We start from the raw sequence: 22182 nt of genomic DNA on the forward strand, positions 1-22182 counted from the left end.
CAAATAGTGTTCCCCTCATTGCAGATACAAAGCCCAACTTTATCAGTTTTTTTTTAAATTAAAAGAAAAAAAGTTGGAAAAAGAGCAAAAAACAACAACAACAAAGAAACTCAACATAGAAAGTTATTTTGGTGACAGAAAAGACCAGAACACAAATTCAGAAGATGACAAAGTCAATTCTGCCCCTTCCAAAACCTCCATAAAAATATGAATTTCTCTCAATTAATGGAGCATATCAAAAGGGATTCTGAAAATCAAAGAAGAGAGGGAGAAGAAAAATTGGGAAGAGAAATGAGAGTGATACAGGAAAATCATGAAAAAAGAATTGGCCAACTGGTAAAAGAGGTACCAAAATCCAGTGAAGAGAATGTCTTAAAAAGCAGAATTGACCAAATTAAAAAATGCATACAAAAATTCACCGAAAGGAAGAACTTCCTAAAAGATAGAATTAGCCATATGGGAAAAAAAATTACACAAATTAGCTGAGGAAAAGAATTCTTTACAAAGTAAAATGGGGGGTGGGAGGACTTAGATGTTGGAAAAAATATTTAAAGCAGCTCTTTTTCTGGGGTTAAAGAATTGTAAGGAATACCCATCAATTAGAGAATGGCTGAATAAGTTATAATGTATGATTATAATGGAATACTATTGTGCTGTAAGAAATGACAAGTAGGAGGTGCTCAGAAAAACCCGGAAAGACATGAGCTGAAGCACAGTGAAATGAGCAGAACCAGAAGAACATTGGACACAGTGACAGGAATATTGTACAGTGAACAAATGTGAATAATAACTATTCTCAACAATACAATGATCCAAAAGTATCCCAAAGGACTCATAATAAAGAATTCCATCTTCTTCCAGAAAAAAAGAACTTGATAGAGCCTGAATTCAGACCAAAGTAAATTTTTTTTACTTTCTTAATTTTTTTACTTCAAGTTTCCTTCCACAAAATGTTAATTATAAGAAAATGTTTTACATGATTGCACAGGTAAAATCTATATGAGATTGTTTATCATCTCAAAGTGGGGTGGGGTTAGGAAGTGGAGAGAGGACAAGGAGAGAATTCAAAACTTAGTATTCTTTGAAAAATGCTGGAAAATGTTTTTACATGTAATTGGGGAAAATAATTTTTTAAGAGTAAAAAAGAAACAAAAAAGCCTTCTGAAGTTATGGAAATGTAAATTGTTCACTAATAAAGAGAGAAAAGCCAACTAAAAGCAACAATTGAAAACTAAGGTTATACAAGTTTGTGTTGGCAGCAAGCAAGAGTTAATGAAAAAAAAAAAGAGTTAATGAAAAAGTCTACCACTGTCATGGAAGATACATAGCCTAAAGTCCAGAAGAAACAGGAATTCCTTATAGTTGCTCAAGTTCCCAAGATTCTCTCCTTTGAATATAGTGATGAGAGGATTCCATCAATTCTTAAGATAACCCAGGGTATTCCCAGTGAGATTCATGCCCATTTAAAGGTAAGCCTCACAGACTCACCATCCACAAAGGTAAAACCAAGTGGATGAAAAATGACCATAACCCAGATAATGACATACATCTCTTCTGAAAAGTCCTCTTTAGTTAATCATTATATGTTTCTTGGTAAGACTGAAAATGGATGAAGAACTGAGCTCAGAATTCAATATGAGGAGGGAAGTGGACAAGGCTAACTTAAGGAAACTACATAGTACTTTTTTGTTATCATTTATTTTTATATAACATAATATAATATGAGTCAAAGCAATGATATAATACATGTGCTTTGTTATAAATATGTAATAAATACACTTATCCAAGAGAAACAAATTCTCACCTTAACTATGTCCAAAAATCTGTTGCATTCTTTTTCCTCTTCCTTCTACCTCTCCCTCATCCCTGAGTAATCAGGTAACATGTCATCCATTTACTATCATATTCTACAAGTTTTCTTGTTTGTCATGTTATGAAACAAGACACATATTGCTTACACTAGAGAAAAATTAATGGAGGAAATAAAGTGAAGAATGGTATGTTTCAGTCTGTATTCCATCTCTTCTTCTATGGTGGGGGATATCTTTTTTCATCATGAATCTCTTGTAGTTGTCCTGGATCCTTGCCTTGTTGATAATAGTTGTCATTCACATTTGATCATGATACATTATTATTGTCATTGTGTACAATGTTCTCCTGATTCTGCTCATTTCACTTTGCATCACTTCATGTAAAACCTTTGCAAGCTTTTTTGCGATCATCTAGTTTCTTTTCTTATGGTACAACCATATACCTCACCTTGCTGCACTTTATTAATAATACCAAGCTTCTCCCTGATACAAAATTCTAGCTTCTCACATGTATATTTTCTTGGTAATTCTATGTGATATGGATTTTGGAGGATTATCATTTCTGAAGAATCAAAGTTGACAATGACCCAAAAGTCTACATTGGGAAAACTAGTATTATGTAGGATAAGAAGGTATAGGTGGTGTGATACAATTTTCACCAGGGGACGAACAGCTATTTCCTTGATATCATGAATCCTTGACAATGTTAATGTTGAAGCAGTTGTTGTCACATAGCAACAGTATACCTTAATTCAGATTTCATCTCCTTGAAGGGTCTCAAAGTCTCATGAATGTTAAATCAGAGAAATGATCCAAACACTAATATAACACCACAAGTGAAATAAAAACAACACAGATTGTGGTTTTTTTTTTTTTTTGTCTGTATTCTGTAGTTTTCTACCTGTTGGGAGCTGGGCAGGAGGAATTCCCTTACCAGTGCATCTCTAAACCTCTTAATTTAAAGTCTTGGAGAGCTGCCTCAGGCATTTGGATATTATGATTTGTCCAGGGTAATAGCTCATTACCTTCTCTTCCCAATCCTTCCCTCTTTTGACTATTCGTATCCCTGACAAGAGCATCATGATCCCTCTAGTCACTCAAGCCTATAATCTCAGTGTCATCCTCAGCTCCTCATTCACACTTCCTGTTGCCAACTATTATCATTCCTGCCTTCACATCTCTTGATTATATCATTCTCCACACTCATGTAGCCAATGCCTTAGTTCCAGGCCTTGCTACCTCTCACATAGACTAGTGCTATTGCTTTCTAATTGGCTAATTTATTCCTCAAGTTCATTCCCACTCCCCTCAATCCTCCAAGAAACTGCAAAACTGATTTTTCCAAACCCTAGTTCTGTGTAGCAAAATGGTAATTAGTTTTACTTGACTATGCATATTAATTAGAAGAGTTTGGTTTTCTTGTCCTTCCTCTCAATTGAGGAAGGGGGAAGGGAGAAGAAAGGGGAAATAAATACTTGTTGAATGAAAAAATGCAGTAAAAATCTCAGCTCTGCTAGTGTCATTGTCCCCTCCTCCCCAAGAACACCACCAAATCCCTCTTCCCTCCAAAGGAAAATTTGAAAATACTTTGATATTCAAAGCTCTTCCCTAATTGACCTTTTCCCACATTTCTGGTCTTTGGACACTTTACTCTACTTCATGCACTCTACGATGTAGCAATACTTGTATTCTCTTTAACCGGTCACTCTCTCCCTGCCTTTTTTTTTTTTAAATTTCAAGATATTTTATTTTCCTAATTACATGTAACAACCATTTTCCATATACATTTTCTAAAATTCTAAGATCCAAATCACCCCCCTTCCTCTCTTCCCTTCCAACATCAGAGATGGTAAACAATTTGATCTAAATTATCATTCAAAACACACATCCATATTGGTCATTGTTGTAATAGCACACTTGTCCAAAAACAAAACACTCCCAAAAAAACTTAAATAAACTGATGTGGAATATTTTCTGCTTTGATCCTGTGCAGGTGGAAAATTTGCCACACCTGAGCTACATTCCTAGCATCCTTTTAAGTATGTTCTCATTTGACATATAGAGGCTTGGGAGATAAATTTGGCTAAGACCCATGCTGCGGGGCTCTTTTTGGGCTTTGTTTTGATTAAAGTGTGGCAGGTGTTGGTCACTGGCTCTGTGCTCTGCTCACTTGGCTGAAGGAATCCCTTTCCCTCTCATTTTTGTTATAATTAAATCCTTTAATTTAAAATATTAGGAATATTTATTCATTTTTACTCCTACAATTTTTGGCAACCACGAAGGGATTGCAATTTGAATCAGGTGTGTTCCTCAATACAGACCTTGTATCCAGAAGACAATCATAATAAGCACTGCCAACTTTTAAAGTCAGGTGGAGAGCAAGTATTGGGTCAACTGAACCTGCCTATGATGGACCATTCCAAATCCTACTGACTACACCAATAGCCATTAAAATTGGGGAGAGGGACTCATGGATTCATTGTAGCCATATAAAATGAGTACCTTCTGTTGATGATGAATAATTGCCTAAACTGATTGTGTTTGACTAAGACTCCCCTATTGCTAGAGCTGTACTATTTTGTTCCATTATATTTTATTGATCTGTCTACTTGAACAAATTGCCCTTGTAAAACAACACATATACTACCTTAAAAAAACCCTTTATCTGTATTATTGACCTATATTGACCTGATGTGCCTTTATAACATTTTGTGCCTATTATGAATTTTTTTATTTCCTAGAATATATTGTTGCTTTTGTACCTTCATTGTTTTATCTACCTCATTTGCACTCACACTGCACATCATGATAAGTTAAAGAGGAAATGATCTTATTTTTTGGCAAGTAGCCTCTATATTTTACATCTGTCATTGTGAAATATATACATTTTAAATATTTTTTTTTGTTTTTCTTCCTACATGTGCTACACAGTATTTGATTTTATTTCTCTCATTTTTTGTATTTTAAGCACATGTCACCAGTATTGAAACTATTTTTAACTGTTTTATTTTTAGCAATAGAATAAGCTAAGATGTCCATTTCCTAGCATATAAATGTATACCCAAAAAGCTTTGGACTATGGCAACTTGCCATTAGTTATTTAAATGAGACTTTTGTTTGCTGAATATGCCTAAATCAAGGAAAAAACTGGACACAAAGGAGCACAGAAGTTAACCTGCAAAGTGCGAAAGAAGCACAAAGATAAAAGAGACCAAACCAATCCTATGGGGATTGATGACATTCTGCGCTAAGAGTGTGAGAGCTTAATCATGTGTGAGCCTTGAGGTTGCAGCTGTTTAACACGTGTTAAATGCAGGACTTCCTTGTACCACACTCTTTATCAAGTATATAACATTGATTGTTTTGGCTCCATTATCCCAAAAACCAAGGAAAAGGGTTATACCAGTGAATACCATTTCCCATTTCCTTCAAGATCTAGTCTCTTTTTCTATTTTCTTTCATTATGCGACAACTTAATTTAGACCAGACTGTTGAATTGGGTTAGTAATGATTGTCCTTGCGGGCTTACAGGACATAAATTGCTACAAGAACCTGTTGTGATTTGTAATTTTTTTCCTTCTTCCTAGAATTTTTTCACATTTTTAATATTCTATATTTCACACAGAGCTTATTTTTTAAATTTCTTTGAATTCTTTGATGTTTTTGATAATTGCTTTATATACCTTATTAATCCACCATGTATTTCTGTGTGATTCTTATATGCATCAGGGGGGAATGTGTTATTATCCTCCTCAGCAGGGGATATTTTATTGTTGTGATTTTTTTATTTTGAATTTGAGCTTAATTTAGAACAAGAGACTACCTCCCAGAATCCAGAAGGTAAACTTTTTGGAGAAGTGTAGTACAGAGAAGGGGGGACATAATAAGCTGAGAAGGAAATGGCAAACCTGTCCAGTATCTTTGCCAAGAAAACTCCAAAATGAGGTCACAAAGAGTTGGATATGATTAAAATGATTGAAAAATCAATCACAACAACAAAATGCATAGACCCCATCTTTATTAGGCATCCTTACTCAAATACAAGATTTGAAGACTTTTATCCAGGAGGGCTATTTCCTCAAGTCCTTTTACACTGAAGAGAAGTCATACATCATTAAGCACATACCATATACTAAGCATCATTTTCAACACTGGGGATATAGACTTCCCAAAGCACTTCATCTTTTTTTAAAGAATACTTTCATTTTTTTGGCAATTACATGTAAAACCAAATTTAACATTCATTTTTGAGATATTTTTTGAATTCCAAATTCCTTGTCTCCTTCCCCTTCTCTCTCATTGAGAAGGCAAACACTTTGATATAAATTATACATGTGCAGTCATGCAAAACATATTTCCATATTATCCGTGTTGCAAAAGAGAACACAAATCAAAAAGAAAAAGTAAAATTGTGCATCATTCTCCATCTGTTCTTTTTCCAGAGGAGGAGATCATTTCTTATCATAAGTCTTTAAGAATTTTATTATAAGATAATAAGGAAAAATATGTGTACAAAAATATTTATAGCTGTGTTCTTTGTAGTGGCAAAAAATTGGAAAATGAGGTGGTGTCCATTGATTGGGGAATGACTGAACAAATTGTGGTATCTGATGGTGATGAAATACTATTGTACTGAAAAGAATGATGAACTGGAGGAATTCCATGTGAACTGGAAAGACATTCATGAACTGATGCAGAGTGAAAGGAGAAGAACCAGAAGAACATTGTACATAGAGACTGATACATTGTGTCATGATCAAATGTAATTGACTTAGCTATTAGTAGCAATGCAATGATCCAGGACAATCCAGAGGAACTTATGAGAAAGAATGTTCTCCACATCCAGAGAAAGAACTGTGGGAGCAGAAATGCAGAAGAAAAACATAGGATTGATCACATGGTTTGATGGGTATATGATTGGGGATTTTGACTATAAATGATCACTGTATTGCAAATATTAATAATATGGAAATAGGTGTTGAACAATGATAGATATATATAACCCAGTGGAATTGCTCATAAGCTCCATGAGGGGGAGGGAAAGAACATGAATCATGTACCCATGGAGAAATATTCTAAATTAATTAATTAATTTTAAAAATTCTCTTGGATCATTCTATTGCAGAGGATAGCTAAGTCCTTCACAATTAATCACCATACAACATTGCTGTTACTTTGTACAATGTTCGTTTGGTTTTGGTCATTTTGCTTTGCATTAGTTCATATAAGTCTTTCTAGATTTTTCTGAAACTATCCTGCTCTTCTCCCTGGAATAGCGACCCAGAACTATGTATGGGCACACAATGCCAGCAAAGGAATCACTGTAATTTCCTTCTAACCACTTGTCTTATCTTCCTCCTGTGTGTGCTAACAACTCCCAAAGCTATTACCTTCTGATGCAGCTATTTCTAAGACAAAACCTGTCCTGTCTGCACTATACTCCATGGTTGCACCATCCTCTAAGTGAGCCATCTCTCCTGCTAACCTCCTAAGTTGTTTTGGGATAGATAATTATTTCACCTGGCCTTTTGTTGGTATTCTTGCTTCAGAATTCTATTTGAGGAATTATTTTAAAGTTGTTCAGATGAAAATTTGGGAGAATTCCAGGAAGTTCCTGTTATTCTGTCATCTTGGCTCACAATGTGTCTTTAATACAAATAACATGCAGTGCATAATGCATGTTTGTTTCCTACTGGTATGTAGACTTCCTGAGGGCAGGTGCTATGTCTTATGTGTATGATGTTTCTTTTTTAGCTTCAGGTATAGTGTTCTGCAAACAGTGGGTACCTAAATTTTGTTGGATGAATATTTTGTAGAGCAGTGATCTCCTTTGATCTCTATTACAATCTCATTTGTTAAGCACAGCAGATAACATTATCTACATTTTACAGATGAGGAAGCAAAGATTTATCAAGGTATTATGACTTGAAATGATATACCAATTTCCATACTGATGCAAAAATTTAAATAAAACTATAGCAAGGATATTACAGTCATATATCACAAGGTTCATTTACTATTATCAGGTGGGATTTATATTAGGAATGCAATGCTAGTTTAATATTAGGAAATATTAGGAAAACTATCAGCATAATTAACTATATCAATAATAAACTCTATGATTATATCAATAGATTCAGAACACCCATTCCTATTTAAAACACTAAAAAGCATAGGAGTCCATGGAGTCTTTCTTAACATGTAAGTAGTATCTATCTAGAACCAAGTGCAAGCATGACCTATGATAGGGATAAACTGGAATTCTTCCCAGTAAGATCAAGGGTAAAGCAAGGGTGTCCTTTATCATCACTATTATTTAATATTGCATTAAAAATGCTAGCTATAGCACTAAGAAAAAAGAAATTGAAAGGTTAAAAATAATCAATGAGGAAATAAAATTATTACTCTTTACAGATAAAATGATGGTATACTTAGAGCATATGAGGGAATTAACTAAAAATGAGTCACAATAATCCATAACTTTATCATAGTTGTAAGATATAAAAATAAACAATTATCATCATCATCATCATCAGAAAGATATAAAGAGAAATTCCAGTTAAAATAACTGCAGAAATAAAATATTTAAGAAGCTTCCTTCCAAGACAAATCTAGGAATTATATGAATGCAATTACAAAACAGACAATTCAAAAGGACCCAAGATAAAACTCTAGAGAGAAATGTTGAACTTTGAGTGTAAATTGAGGCATATTTCCCCCTTTTCTTTATGTTTCTTGCTTTATATGATTTTTTTTTGCAACAGGGCTAAAATGGAAATATGCCTAGAATGATTTCTCATGTATAATTGATGTCATATTGTTTGCCTTCTCAATGGATTGGGAAGGTCAGGAGAGAAGGAGAAAATTTGGAACTCAATTTTTTACTTTTTAAGTATTTTTCAGTAGTTGTATTATCTATGCTCTCTCCCTCCTCTCTTCCCTTACCCCTCCCAGAGTTGACAAACAATTCCAGTGGATTATACATGTATCATCACTTAATACCTATTTCCATATTATTCATTTTTGTAATAGAGTAATCTTTTAAAACCAAAATCCCAAATTCTATACCCATAAAAACAAATGATAAATCAAATGTTTTTCTTTTGCATTTCAACTCCCACAGTTCTTTCTCTCCATGTGGATAGTGTTTTTTCTCATAAATCCCTCAGGATTGTCCTGGATCATTGCATTGCTATTAGGAGCTAAGTCTATTACATTTGATCATTTCACCCTGTTTCAGTTACTGTGTACAATGTTTTCCTGGTTCTGCTCATTTCACTCTGCATCAGTTCATGGAGGTCTTTCCAGTTTTTATAGAAATCAAAAAGTTCATCATTCCTTCTAGCACAATAGTATTCCGTCACCATCAGATACCACAATTTGTTCAGCCATTCCCCAATCGAGGCACATCCCCATATTTTCCAATTTTTTGTCACCACAAAGAGTGAGGCTATAAATATTTTTGTAGAAACATTTTATTAAATTTCTTGGTAGTACAAACCTAGTAGTGGTATTGCTGGATCAAAGGGCATGCATTCTTTTAAAGCCCTTTGGAAACATTTGATTTTTTACTTGTTTATATGGATATTGAATGTGGAGTTTTGGTTTTTAAAAGATTATTATGAAAATGATTAATATGGAAATAGGCATTGAGTATACATGTATAACCCAGTGGAGTTGTTTGTTAGCTTTGGAAGGGGGAGGGGAAAAAGGAGGGAAAGTACATGGATCATGTAAGCATGGGAAAATACTTAAATAACAATTTAAATAAATAAATAAAATAAAACCCTTTGAGCATAATGGAATTCAATCTTAAAAAAATGAACATTAACAATAAATACATTTTTAAACAATCACATGACTTGTCTATGGGTACCCAAAATAGTTTGATAGCTGGGATTAGGAGCTAAGTCTTTAGGTGTACAGTACAGGGCTCTGTCCATTGAACTATAATGTAGTAGTAATAGAATTATGCAATTTATCATTTATCCTCCCATTCGTAGCTAGCCATGCTGATTCATGTTCTTAACTGCTAAGAGTCGGAATTCATGTACAGTGTAAGCAAGTGATGTGGCATAGTTCCTGAGAGAAAGTAATCAGTCTTGCTAGGTCTACAAAACTCCATTGTTCAAATGATGGCAAATGTCAAAGAAAATCAGATATTATTGGCTGAGAATTATAGATAGCTTTGGAACCTACCACTGTGTATTGTCAGGGCAGAACCCTGTATCTTGGGCATCTCTCTTCTCCCTCTCCCTCATAGAACCATAGACTCTTAGAGGTAAAAGGGACCTCAGAAGCCACTGTTCCAAACTCTGTGTGACAAAGAGTTGCCTCCACAATAGTTCCAGAAGGTAGCCAACCAGTCCTGGCCTAGATGCTCCTGCACTGGGCTCAAATATGGCAAAAGGCTGCAACCTGAAATTCCCATTTCTTATTCACTTTGGGAGGTCTTAGTGGAAGAAGTAATATGGCATCTGTATGTGATGTTTTGTTTCAACCTCATAATATTCCACATTTCTCTTCTCTCTCCCTCCTCAACACAACTTTTATCCTTCTCTGGTCCTTTTCATCACTGTGCAAGGAGGGGTGGGAGGGAGGACGCTTTAGTATTTCCAGATTGAACCAGTTAATCTCAGCTCCTGCCATCATTCCAAATGAATTACACCTCCCCCAAATGGACCCCCACCAACAGAGCACATATTTAGACGGTACCTCCCAATGATGCAAGATGGAGACAGACTGTTCTGGCCAAGAATGGGGTGGAAAGCATCACTCAGTAGGAGTGACGCTACTGAAGGAGGGCTGTGCAAGAGCCCAAGGGGAAAGCAGTTAATTCCTTCAGGGTGGATATGCTGAATGGGGCCCCTTCAAAGTGGGAGAGTAAGCTATGGCTGCCAGATGCAGGGGAAATAGTGGCTAGCTTTTAGAGAAAAGGGGGTTGGGGTGGAGGAAAAAAGATGGCGCCCTGCTGCGGCATTGGGTGTACTCATACATGCTGAAACTGCTAGAGCTGTTTTATCTAGACTACTAGAGAGGGTTTAATCCATCTGACTCCTTTACAAAGGGAAAGTCTTCCAGGCTGAGGAAAAGTAGCCTGGTTAGCAACACAGAGCTACTCAGAGGCTGAGCCAGAGTGGACAAGTCTTCTCATCAGCAGGACTGCCTCCCCCACTTTGAATCCAGCTTACGTGTGTCTAAACAAAAAAGTAGAGATTGTCTCACTCAGCACACACTTTTTACAACTTTAGAACCCACACCGACACTACTGTTAGCTTGGTTTGCCATGGGAAAAGCAGTAGATCTTCATTTTTAATGAGAGAGTGAATTACTCACAAGTCATCGTCTTAGGGATTTGGGATTCCTTGTATTACTTGGGGGAGGGAGAAATAGATTGATCTTCCCAATTTTGTTCTCTTTGGGATGATAGAAATGAGTTTGTATTTTCCCCAAACAGAGCATATAAAATCGTTACCATCATCATCAAATCACAAGAGCCAGTCTAGTGGGAAGGATACTCAGTGTAAAGTGTTTCAAATCTAGCCTCTGCCATTTACTAGCTGTGGAACCTTTAGCAAGTCAATTATCTCTCTGGGGCTCGGGGTTGGTTTTTTTTTTTAAGTTTTATTGTCATTTTCTAATATTACAAGCATTTACAGATTACTTCCATTTCATGTGAGGTTCCGTGTAACAGCAAAATAAGTAAAATGATAATTCAGTGACTTAATCTGAAAGTACATGCAACAGTCATATCTCTATTTTTGAAAAAAATTATGGAAATATATTTTCTCTCCCTCCCACCAACCTCCTCTGCACGATCATCCCATTTTAAAAGAAGAAAAGAAAAACAAATTCTTTGTAAGAAATGTGCATGGTCAAGCAAAACAGATTTCCTTAATGGTTATCTATCTATCTATCTATCTATCTATCTATCTATCTATCTATCTATCTATCTATCTATCTATCTTTCTATCTATCTATCTATATCCTCCCTATCACATTCTGAACTCCAAATCCTCTCTGTTATAAGTAAAGCGTTTCCTCATCAGTTCTCTGGATTCATGAATGATCACTGAATTGATCAGAGTTCTTATGACTTTCAATTTTTTCCTCTTAATAGTATTTTATTTTCCCCAATTGGATAAAAAAATAACTTTTTTTTTTTAAAATTTTGAGTTCCAAATTCTCTCCCCCTCTCCTCCCCACTACTTGAGAAAGTAAGCAATTTGACATAGCATTTTTTCATATGACTATAGCTTTGATTTCTTCATTTAAAAACTACACGTTCATATTCTTTGACCAATTGCCAATTGGAGAATGACTTATATTTTTAAAAATGCGAGTCATTTCTTTATATATTTTAGATAGTATAGCTAGAGAATATATCTTAAAAAACTTGTAAAAATATTTTCCCAGCTTTCTTCTTTCCTTCTCATCTTGGATGAATTGGTTTTGTTTGTACAAAATCTTTTTAGTTTAACATAATAAAATTCTCTCATTTTATATCTTGTAATGCTCTCAATCTCATCTGGTCATAAATTCTTGCCCTATCCATATATTTGACAGGAAAACTATTCTATGCTCTCCTAATTTGCTTATGGCATCACCATTTATGTCTAAATTGTGTTCCCGTTTTGATCTTTTCTTGGCATACGGTTTGAGATGTTGGGCTATATCTCGTCTCTGCTGGACTGCTTTCCAGTTTGACCAGGGCTTTTTGTCAAATAGTAAGTTCTCCTCCCAAAAGCTTAGCTCTTGGGACTCGTCAAAGACTGGATTACTTGGCTCACTTTCTACTGTGAAGTATGTACCTAATGCACTGATCCACCATGTTATTTCTTAGCCAGTATCAGATTTTTGATGATAACCACTTTATAACACTTTTAATAAATCCATTTTATTTAATAAATAATAAGTTTAATTTTAAAAAAGTTTGAAGACTTGTATGGCCAGGCCACTTTCCTTCCTATTATTTTCCCCCATTCATTCCCTTGATATTCTTGACCTTTTGTTCTTCCAGAGGAATTCTGTAATTATTTTTTCTAGTTCAATAAATACATTTTTGGTAGTTTGATTGGTATAGCACTGAATAAATGAAATAATTTAGGTAGAATGATTACTTTTCTCCAATTGACTCAGTCTACCTGTGAGCAATTAATATTTTTAGTTGCTTAGATATGACTTTCTTTGTGTCAAAAGTGAAGTTTTTTACAGCATTAAAAAAATATTTTTAAACCCTTACCTTTCGTCTTGGAGTCAATACTGTGTATTGGCTCCAAGGCAGAAGAATGGTAAGAGCTAGGCAATGGGGGTTAAGTGACTTGCCCAGGGTTACACAGCTAGGAAGTGCCGGAGGCCAGATTGGAACCTAGACCTCCCATCTCTAGGCCTGACTCTCCATTCACTGAGCCACCCAGCTGCCTCTCAGCATTTTTATTGCATACATTGTTCTGATCAATTCACTATTGGTTTATAATGGCCCTCAAAATTGCTCTTTTTACAATACTGATGTTATAGTATAAATTGTCCTTTTAGTCTTTCTCATTTCACTATTTTCTCATCTATCACCTGAGGAGGTAGGACTCGATGGCCTCTGATGTCCCTTCCAACTCTCCACCTAAGATCTTATATAGATCTTATATAGTCTCTTAACTTCTCTGGGCTTCAATTTCCTTTCCTGAAAATGCTGGGGTATGACTCGATGGCTTCTCAGATCCCTTTCAACTTTAGATCACAGCATCAAAGGAGATAATAGATGTGAAGCACTTTCCAAACCATAAAGCTTCTTACAAATATTGAGTCTAATAATTAGTATTTCCATTATTACCAATTTCTATCATCATCATCACCAGGGAAAGGCAGCTTAAGATAGTGAATAAAGCATAGGTCTTGGATTCAATAGGACCTGGATTCATGTCTTACTCTTGCCACATATTAACTATATGGTCTTGAACACATTTCTCAGCCTTTTAGTGTCCCAGACAGCTTTTTAATCCTGTAAGTTGCAGGGCCAATTGGCATTGGTAGAAGGAATTTCCTTGCCCCAATAATAGCACAAGATCCAACCAAAAATCATCGCTCTAATGCAACCACTTAGAAGACCCAGACCAACAGCAAGTCAGACTCAGCAGATGAGAAGCCATTTTCTGAAGAAACTTGGTATAGAGGTGATGCCCTATTTGGAAGCATCCTATTCATTATATGTCTCCTAGAAGATATGGGCAGAGAAGGGCGGATCCAGACCTTCACTCTACCTCCAGCCCATCCCCAACCATCTACCACGGTTCCTATCTTCTCATGTGTTTCTGATCATTTTTTTGGTGTTATTCCTCCAACACTGATTTTCCCATAAACTCTCTGGCTTTTCTTGCACAGTTTTGCATAGTGTGATGTTTTTCAGAATCTATATGTCACATAGCAAACCCCCCAATTCAGTTCAGAAGTATATGAGTAGGAGTAAAGGAGGAAGCTGGGGGAAGACATACAGAGCGTGGTTTGGTTTGGCAAAGCTTGAAAGGTGACAGGAGAAAGGAATGGAAGAGCCAGGAATGGACATGCACACCTGGAATCCCTGCTCTCAGGGGAGCCCAAGATGGCCAGTCCTAGGACAGTCCCCCCCCCCCAATTGTCATCAGTTCAATGCTTGATCAAGTGACTAAGTGCTTTTAAAAATATGAAAATGGGATTTGTTGTTATTCAACTGTTTCAGTTGTATCCAACTCTTTGGGCCCCCATTTAGGGTTTTCTTGACAAAGATACTGGAGTGATTGGCCATTTTCTACTCCAGCTCATTTTACAGATGAGGGAATTGAAGTGAAAGGGGTTAAGTGAGGGTCATACAGCTTGTAGGTATATAAGGTAGAATTTAAATTCATGAAGATAAGTCTTCCTTCCTCCAAGCTAGGCATTCTATCCCCTGAATCGTAGCTATAGCCCATTAAAATGTCTTTTCTTGACCACACAGTGAGTGGATAGGAAATGGTCATAGCCTAGAGTTACCCTAAGAATGGGAATATATAACTGTAAAATCCTTTTCATCTTTAACTTTCCACAATTCAGTGAATGCCTCTACCTCCTCACCTCCAGGAATGATGCCATTTGCTAGCCATTCCAGGCTTGTGATTAACCCCAGAAAAATGAACCATGAATAGTGTCAATTTTTTCGGGGAAGTCACCTGCCTAGATTTTCCCCAGTTAACCACCTCCTGTTGTCTTCAGATTATTTTCCTTCTCATTGGAAGGAAGTTGTATCAGAATATGAAAAAAAATCAAGACACAGGTGAAGAAAAATTTAACTGAAATCCAACCATTACTACTGGTGCCCAGGTGATCCCTCTATCTTTGTGAGTCTCAGTTTCCTTAACTGTCAAAGGGGATGGTAGAACTAGAGGGTCCCTGGAGTCCATCACTGCTATAATCCCATGTCTAGCCCTTGCCTTAGAAGGAATATGGCATGAACCCATTATTTAGTTACTCACTATCCCAAAGAGATTGGGTTTCTCAAATCTTTTCCCTGTATAATGAGAATGAGATTGTCAGAATAGGCACGAATGTTGGTTGTGTCACAAGGACACCATGTCAGAGATATTGTTTGTGTGGGGCCTCTCTGACATGGGAACTCCCGAAGGAGGGAGGCTCATTCTTCCCCATTCCTCTAAACACACACTAGCCTTCTCATCCTGATATGCAGAACTTTCCACTCTTTTTACTGTCTCCTCTTGGCCCGTATTGCACAAGCCTTTAATCATTTCCTTGCTCTTGTCTGGATTCTTTCTTTGTGTCCCCTTCTTGGCAGGCACAACTGAGAAATTGCTTTGTTTCAGTCCCAAACTTTCAGAGTAGTCATGGCCAATCCATAGCATCACTTGGCATCACATATGGCGCATCTGAGAATGCTTTCTTGTAACCTGCAGATGCACCCATCATTTTTTAAGATCTAACCTGTGATTTAATCAGTTCAGAGATCTCCCAGTGACTAAATCCTACCAATCTCTACTCTGTGAATTATGGTCTTAGTGAGCTATCTGGGACAATGAGAGGTCAAGTGACTTGCCCAGGATCACACAGTCAGGATGTGCCAGAAATAAAACTTCGGTCCAGGTTTTCCTAATTCTGAGACCAGCTGGGAAATGCCTACAATTTTCCATCCTACTGGGATGAAAAAGATTTAGAGTTCTATTCTCCAGTCTCTAAATATATCCTGGCCTTTTCAGAATATTGACTCATGCAATTCCCCACTTCTACAATGCCCTATTCCTGCTTGTTCCCTACTTTTTGGAATCCTATATCTTGTTCTGGCGGTGTAGCGTTGCCTTCTTTTCCATGGAGTCTCTTTTGAGGGCAGGAAGGAGGGCAGGAAGACTAAGACCATCTTTCCCTGAATCCTGGCAACTCTTCTAGTAGCTCACTTGTCCCTCTCAGACACATTCCTAGTCTTGGTTTGGATTCTCTTCCCTTGTGTGCTTCTCTTCTTCTCCGTGGCTAGACTGTAAGACCTTAGAGGGCAAGGTCATTTGTCTTGGTCTCCCCTTGATGTCTGCAATGGTGACACACAAGTATTGGATGTGTTCGATGCTTATTGCTTTGAATTAAGTGAGAGCATTGGGCTAGGAGTCAAGAGAGCAGATTGGGGTGAGTCATTTCATATTTGTAGGCTTCAGATTTTCCATCTCGCCATCTGTCTGCCTGTCTCTGTGTCACCATCTCTCTCTGCCTTTTATCTCGGTCTCTGTCTCTCTTTTCTTAGAAATTGTCCTCTCCAACTCATTCATTTTATGAGTTAAGAAACAAAAATGAGTGGAACGTCTCCAGAGATACGAAGGCAGTAAGTAGCAACATGAAGATTCAAAGCCAAGACCTCTGACTCGACATCCAGAGATGTCAAAATCCAGCTAAATGAATCCCTAGATGAATAAGAATCCTGTGCCCCCTCTAGAGGGGCGGAATGTGCCTCCCGATGTCTGACTCGGTGACACAAAATCAGATTAAAATGAAATCGAGTTACCAACAAGAGTGAATACTTCTGGGGGCAGCTGGGTAGCTCAGTGGATGGAGAGCCAGGCCTAGAGATGGGAGGTCCTGGGTTCAAATCTGGCCTCTGACACTTCCCAGCTGTGTGACCCTGGGCAAGTCACTTGACCCCCATTGCCTACCCTTACCGCTCTTCCACCTATAAGTCAATACACAGAAGTTAAGGGTTTAAAAAGGGGGAAAAAAGAGTGAATACTTCTGTAGTTCTTACTACACTGTGATGAGCAGTACCGTATTGTTGTGATATGTTATCCTCACTTCCCAGCCAATAGAACTAAGGCAAGCAGAAGTGGAGTGACTTACCCAGATTTGGCCAGATTTGAATTCAGGTCTTCTAGCCCAGTGTTTGATCTACTGCTCCACTTAGCTACTTAATAAAATAAATACAAATACAATAGGGTACAGATAATAGTAATGTGGGGTGTTCGAAATCAGTATACAGGCAGCACACTGGATGGTGCCCCCCATTTCTATTGGGGTTTGACACCTCTCCTCTCTACGATATACTCAGCTTGTGGTCACGTGGCCTGGCCTTGCTCGAGGGGGCAATGCAGTGAAGACAAACCCACTCGTCTAGAGGCAGCCCATTCCACTCTTGGTCAGCTTTCATTGTTAGTATTTCTTTAACATCAAACCTAAATTGTCCTCTGGACAACGTCCCGCTCTGGTTCTCAGTTCTGCTCCTTGAGGCCAAGCAGAAAAAAGGCCAAAGCCTCGTCTACCTTTCAGCCCATCCACGACTTGAAGACAGCCCTTCTCCAGAGCAAACATCATCATTCCTTCGGCCAGTTCCCATGTGGCCTGGGTCCAAGGCCTTCGCATCTCAGTTGCCTTTCTCTGAATTCTCTCCACCTTGCCACCGACTTTCTTAAAATGATTCCAAAGCTTCTTGGGATTGAACAGATCTGAAAGTTAAGATTCTCTGAGATTAATTCAATCTCTCATGGAATTTATGAAATCCTTCAAGAATATCCCCAAGAGGTGATCATTCAGCATTTTTGAATCTCCCAGAGACAGGGAACTCACTACTTTCCAAAGTTTCCCATTCCATTTAAAGATAGTGCTAGTTAGGAAGTTCTTTCTTAAACTGAGATTCAGCTTGTTTCTATAACTTCCAACTTTTTTTTCCTTGTGCCCTATGGAGTACATAGAATAAGTTTATTTTCTCTTGAAGAACCACAGGATTTCTAAGTTAGAAAAACAACAACAGGAGTAGTAGTGGTGATCCTGAGGGTGATAATAGATAACATTTATATAGAACTTTAAGGTTTGTAAAGCACTTTACACACTCCTCATTGGATTGATGTTCATAATGACACAGGGAGATAGCTGCTTTTAAGATCCCCATTTTACAGATGAAGAAACTGAGGCAGAAAAGCTAAATGACTTACCCAATATCACGGAACTACTATTTGATGTAGGATTTGAATACAGATCTTCCTTACTTAGAATCCAGGATATTCTCCACTGTGACATCTTGATTCTGTTCAGCAGACCTAACCCATATATGGACAAGACTTTCCTTTACAACTCCCTAACAAATTTTATCCAACCTCTATCCCATTATATCCAATTAATTCATCAATCAACTGGATGTTAATTAATTATTAATTATAATAATTATGTTGATCAATTGATAGAATTATTATATATTTATTAAATTATATTAACTAGTCTATGTAATAATATCTATATCATAATTATATTAATTAATGTTAATGGATTATATCATAAATAACTATAATTATATATTAGTCAACTGTTTATTAATAATAGCTGCTATATGCCAGGCACTGTGCTAGGAGCTAAGGTCTAAAAGACAAAGACTAAAAAGGCCTTGCTTTCAAAGAGCCTCCATCTATAAGTACAGAATAAGCAGAATAAAGAAATCAAGTCAGAAGGGACACTACATTGTGTGGTAGAAGCAAGAACAGCTGGGTTTCCTATGGCCTCTCTCAGGCCCCATCTATAATACCTTCTATGGGGTGGAGCCTCACAAATCATAGCTAATGGTCTTCTTTTTCTTCTTCCTCTAGTTCTCTTTCAGGTCCCCTCTTCTCCTTAGCTAAGAATACACACACAATACTCTCAGATCACAAACGACACCTGCCTCTCCATCCATTGGTACACGCGGTGGATAGCTTCACCAGGCCACCGTGTATCCATCTAGCTTCTAGCCTTCTTGGTTCTGTCCCATCCATCCTGCTCCCCATTTTCCCACCACAAAACAGATTTTCTAATTATTATTTTAGAAAACATTTTCTTGTCTAGGAGCTTTTGGGCCAATGTCTCTTTTATCCATTTCCTTTTGACATGATTTTCCCCAAGAATTTATCTCATTTTATGAATTATCTTCTCAATACTTTGGTGGTTCTATCCTTCAAGTTGGTCTGAAAAGTGTAGATGCTTTTCTCACATGCTCGGCATGAGCAGAAGTATTCTCCTTTCTTCCTTAACTCCTCTCAAAGTCCTTCTGTTTTGAAATGGCTCTGATTTAAGGGCCTCTGAAGTATTTCCAGCTCTATATTTCAGATCTTCTGATTCGATGGTCACTTCTTTTGTGGACTTCTGTTTCCTTCTCTGTTAAATGAAGGAATTGGATTCAAAGGCCACTGAGGTTTCTTCTAGCTTTTGCTCTCTTTTGCTCTTCTCTTTCTCTCTCTTCCTTGGCGCTCTTTCCCTCTACACTCATACAGCTCAGCTTACAGTCCTTCTTCCCATCCCCAGGGGCATTCCTTGAATAGGAAGCAACTGTCTCTGCATCTGGGTCCCACCGTTTGGTTTAGTTTTGATGTCAACTGACTCTGGACAAGCTAAGAACGGTGGTGACCATTTGTGGTAGCTACCCACAGAGAAGGAAGAGATGGAGGCCCAGGGACCGATAACAAACTGGAAGGACTGTGAGTGCTTGTATTTACAGGGTGTAGTAAGTACGTAGAGGGGCTCTTCCCACACATCTTAATTAATCTGGCGCATATACGCATTCACAGGTGTGAATCTAACAATACAAACATCTCACACCTTGGACTGCTTATCTTGATGGTTTGTATTTCTTCTAGCCTCAGGGAAACTCTGCCCAACAAAGTGTCATGTTTATTGCTCCAAATCTCAAGGGAATCTTCCAGACTTAGAGTTGGGGCAGGTCATGGTGAATTAAACATTCCTCACAAAATGGTTTTCTGTCCGGATCTCCTCAAGTCTTAGAGCCTTTTCCATATGAATAGTCTCTTTCAACAGGACCAGATGAATGCCAAGAAAGGGTCATCAGTCCATAAGAATGGAGAGGCTTCTTACAGGAAAGTAAACAAAGTCTCCTTCAGAGGCCTCTAGGAAGGATGCACAATGCTGGGCATATTGTAGGTGCTTAATGGTCATTAATGGACTGAGGACTGTTGGTGGGGACCGAGGGCTCTTCAGGGCTCTATCGGTGGGGCAGCATCTATGAGAGGTCCTTCTAATCCACAAGGTGGACTTTGGAGGTGAACTTTGAAGGTGGTCTCAGGTGCATCAATCCACGTCCTGTTTTAAGCAGACTTACCTGGCAATGTTCAGAGAGGCTGAGCATCAAGTTTGGAATTTAACCCTTTAGCCCTCACAATTCCTGCAACCATCAAAGAGTGGAGCCACAAAAAAGAGAATAAAAGAGGTGTCAGTCTTGAAAAACACAGAACCGCTAAAGTAGTTAGAAAGAACAAGTCTCTAATCAGGATAAGGAAGACAATGATGTGATCAGCACCTACACAGAAGGAAGTTCTAGATACTACACAGAGACAAAGCTCTGGGACTCTGGGAACAATGTCTCTGGGAAAAAGCACCTCAAAAGGAGATTTTTCCAGTGAGCTGAAGAACATGGGGTCTTTTATACCTTTTGGGAAATAAAGGACAGGAAGGTTCAATTGATTGGCTTCACAATGGACACAAGGGAAGGAGTCCAGTCAGGAGCTGGACTAACTGGGAGAGGCCTCTGACATAATGGGAGAAACTTCAAAGACAAAAAGGTACTTAAGATCTGCTTATATGTACTCATTCTATCTAAGCTGAGATCTTTGGGTACTTTAAGGTTTATTGTTCAGTCTAAGACAAGGTCAATCTGGGACTTCGGGGGCAAACTTGGATGAGGTCCCATAAACAAAGCTGACAGAGAGAATTAAGTTCTTTCTCCACTGGTAGATTCTGTCTGAAGAAACTGGAATGAGTGATGAAGAAACCAATCAATCAATCAAAGAGCATCTTTAATAAATAGCATCCCTTGTGGTCTAGATACACTATTGTGTTCCTTCTCCATGAAGTAAAACCCCCAACCTCTCTGCCTCGTCTAAAATATATATCAGTTTGGACCTTCCTATTTAGCCAATAATAATTTTAATTGGTGGCTGACAAGAGAAAAGCTTAGTCAACCATACAGGTATCCAGTCAACAATCCAAGCAGCCAATGCTGTTTCTAATGTGAAACATAGCACTGACTCTGGAATTCTATGGGGGGAAATGAAATTGTTTTGGACTGCTTACTTGGCTTTAAAACTAAAGAATGTTGGAGCTGAAAAGTACCTTAGAAAACACCAGATTAGACACTTCCCAGCTGTGTGACCCTGGGCAAGTCGCTTGACCCCCATTGCCTACCCTTACCACTCTTCTGCCTTAGAGCCAATACACAGTATTGAGTCCAAGATGGAAGGTGAGGGGTTTTATAAAAACAAAACAAAACAAAACAACAACAACAACAACAACAACAACAACAACAACAACAACAAAACCACCAGGTTGGATTGCTTCCTTTATACATTAGAAAACTGAGGCTGAAAGAACAGAAGTAACTTGCTTAAGGTCACATAGCAAATTAATGCCAGTGTCTTGACTTTTCTTCAAGTAAGCTTTCCTCTTAGAACTTTTATGGAGCCACTGAGTAAATAGAATATTGTTGGGGTTTTTTGTTTTTTGTTTTTTCCCCCCAGAAATCAGAAAAGGGGATTGCCACCCCACCAATGATGAAAACTGAAGCCTTGTATTCCCAGTCCAAGTATTCGAAATATGGGAGAGGGATTAGGCTTGATATTTTTGACCTCAGACGGTAGAACTGGGAGGAGCAAATAGGAGAGGAATTGCAAAGAGGCAAACTTAGGGAGAAACTGAGTACAAATGAGAACTTGTTCAAAGTGGAATGGGCTCCCCCTAAAGATGATGCATTGACGTGAAAATGTGCCTCAGATTTACATGTGGATTTTGACGTATTCATTAGTTATGCATTTGCTTTAAGATATGAATACTTGTGATATTCTTCCTTTTGACTTATTACATAAATGGATTTATTTAAGATTTTAAAGCCTCATTATTTTCGATGTTT

The sequence above is a fragment of the Gracilinanus agilis genome, chromosome 4 (assembly GCF_016433145.1).
Source record: "Gracilinanus agilis isolate LMUSP501 chromosome 4, AgileGrace, whole genome shotgun sequence".
In the NCBI taxonomy this organism is placed as follows: Eukaryota; Metazoa; Chordata; class Mammalia; order Didelphimorphia; family Didelphidae; genus Gracilinanus; species Gracilinanus agilis.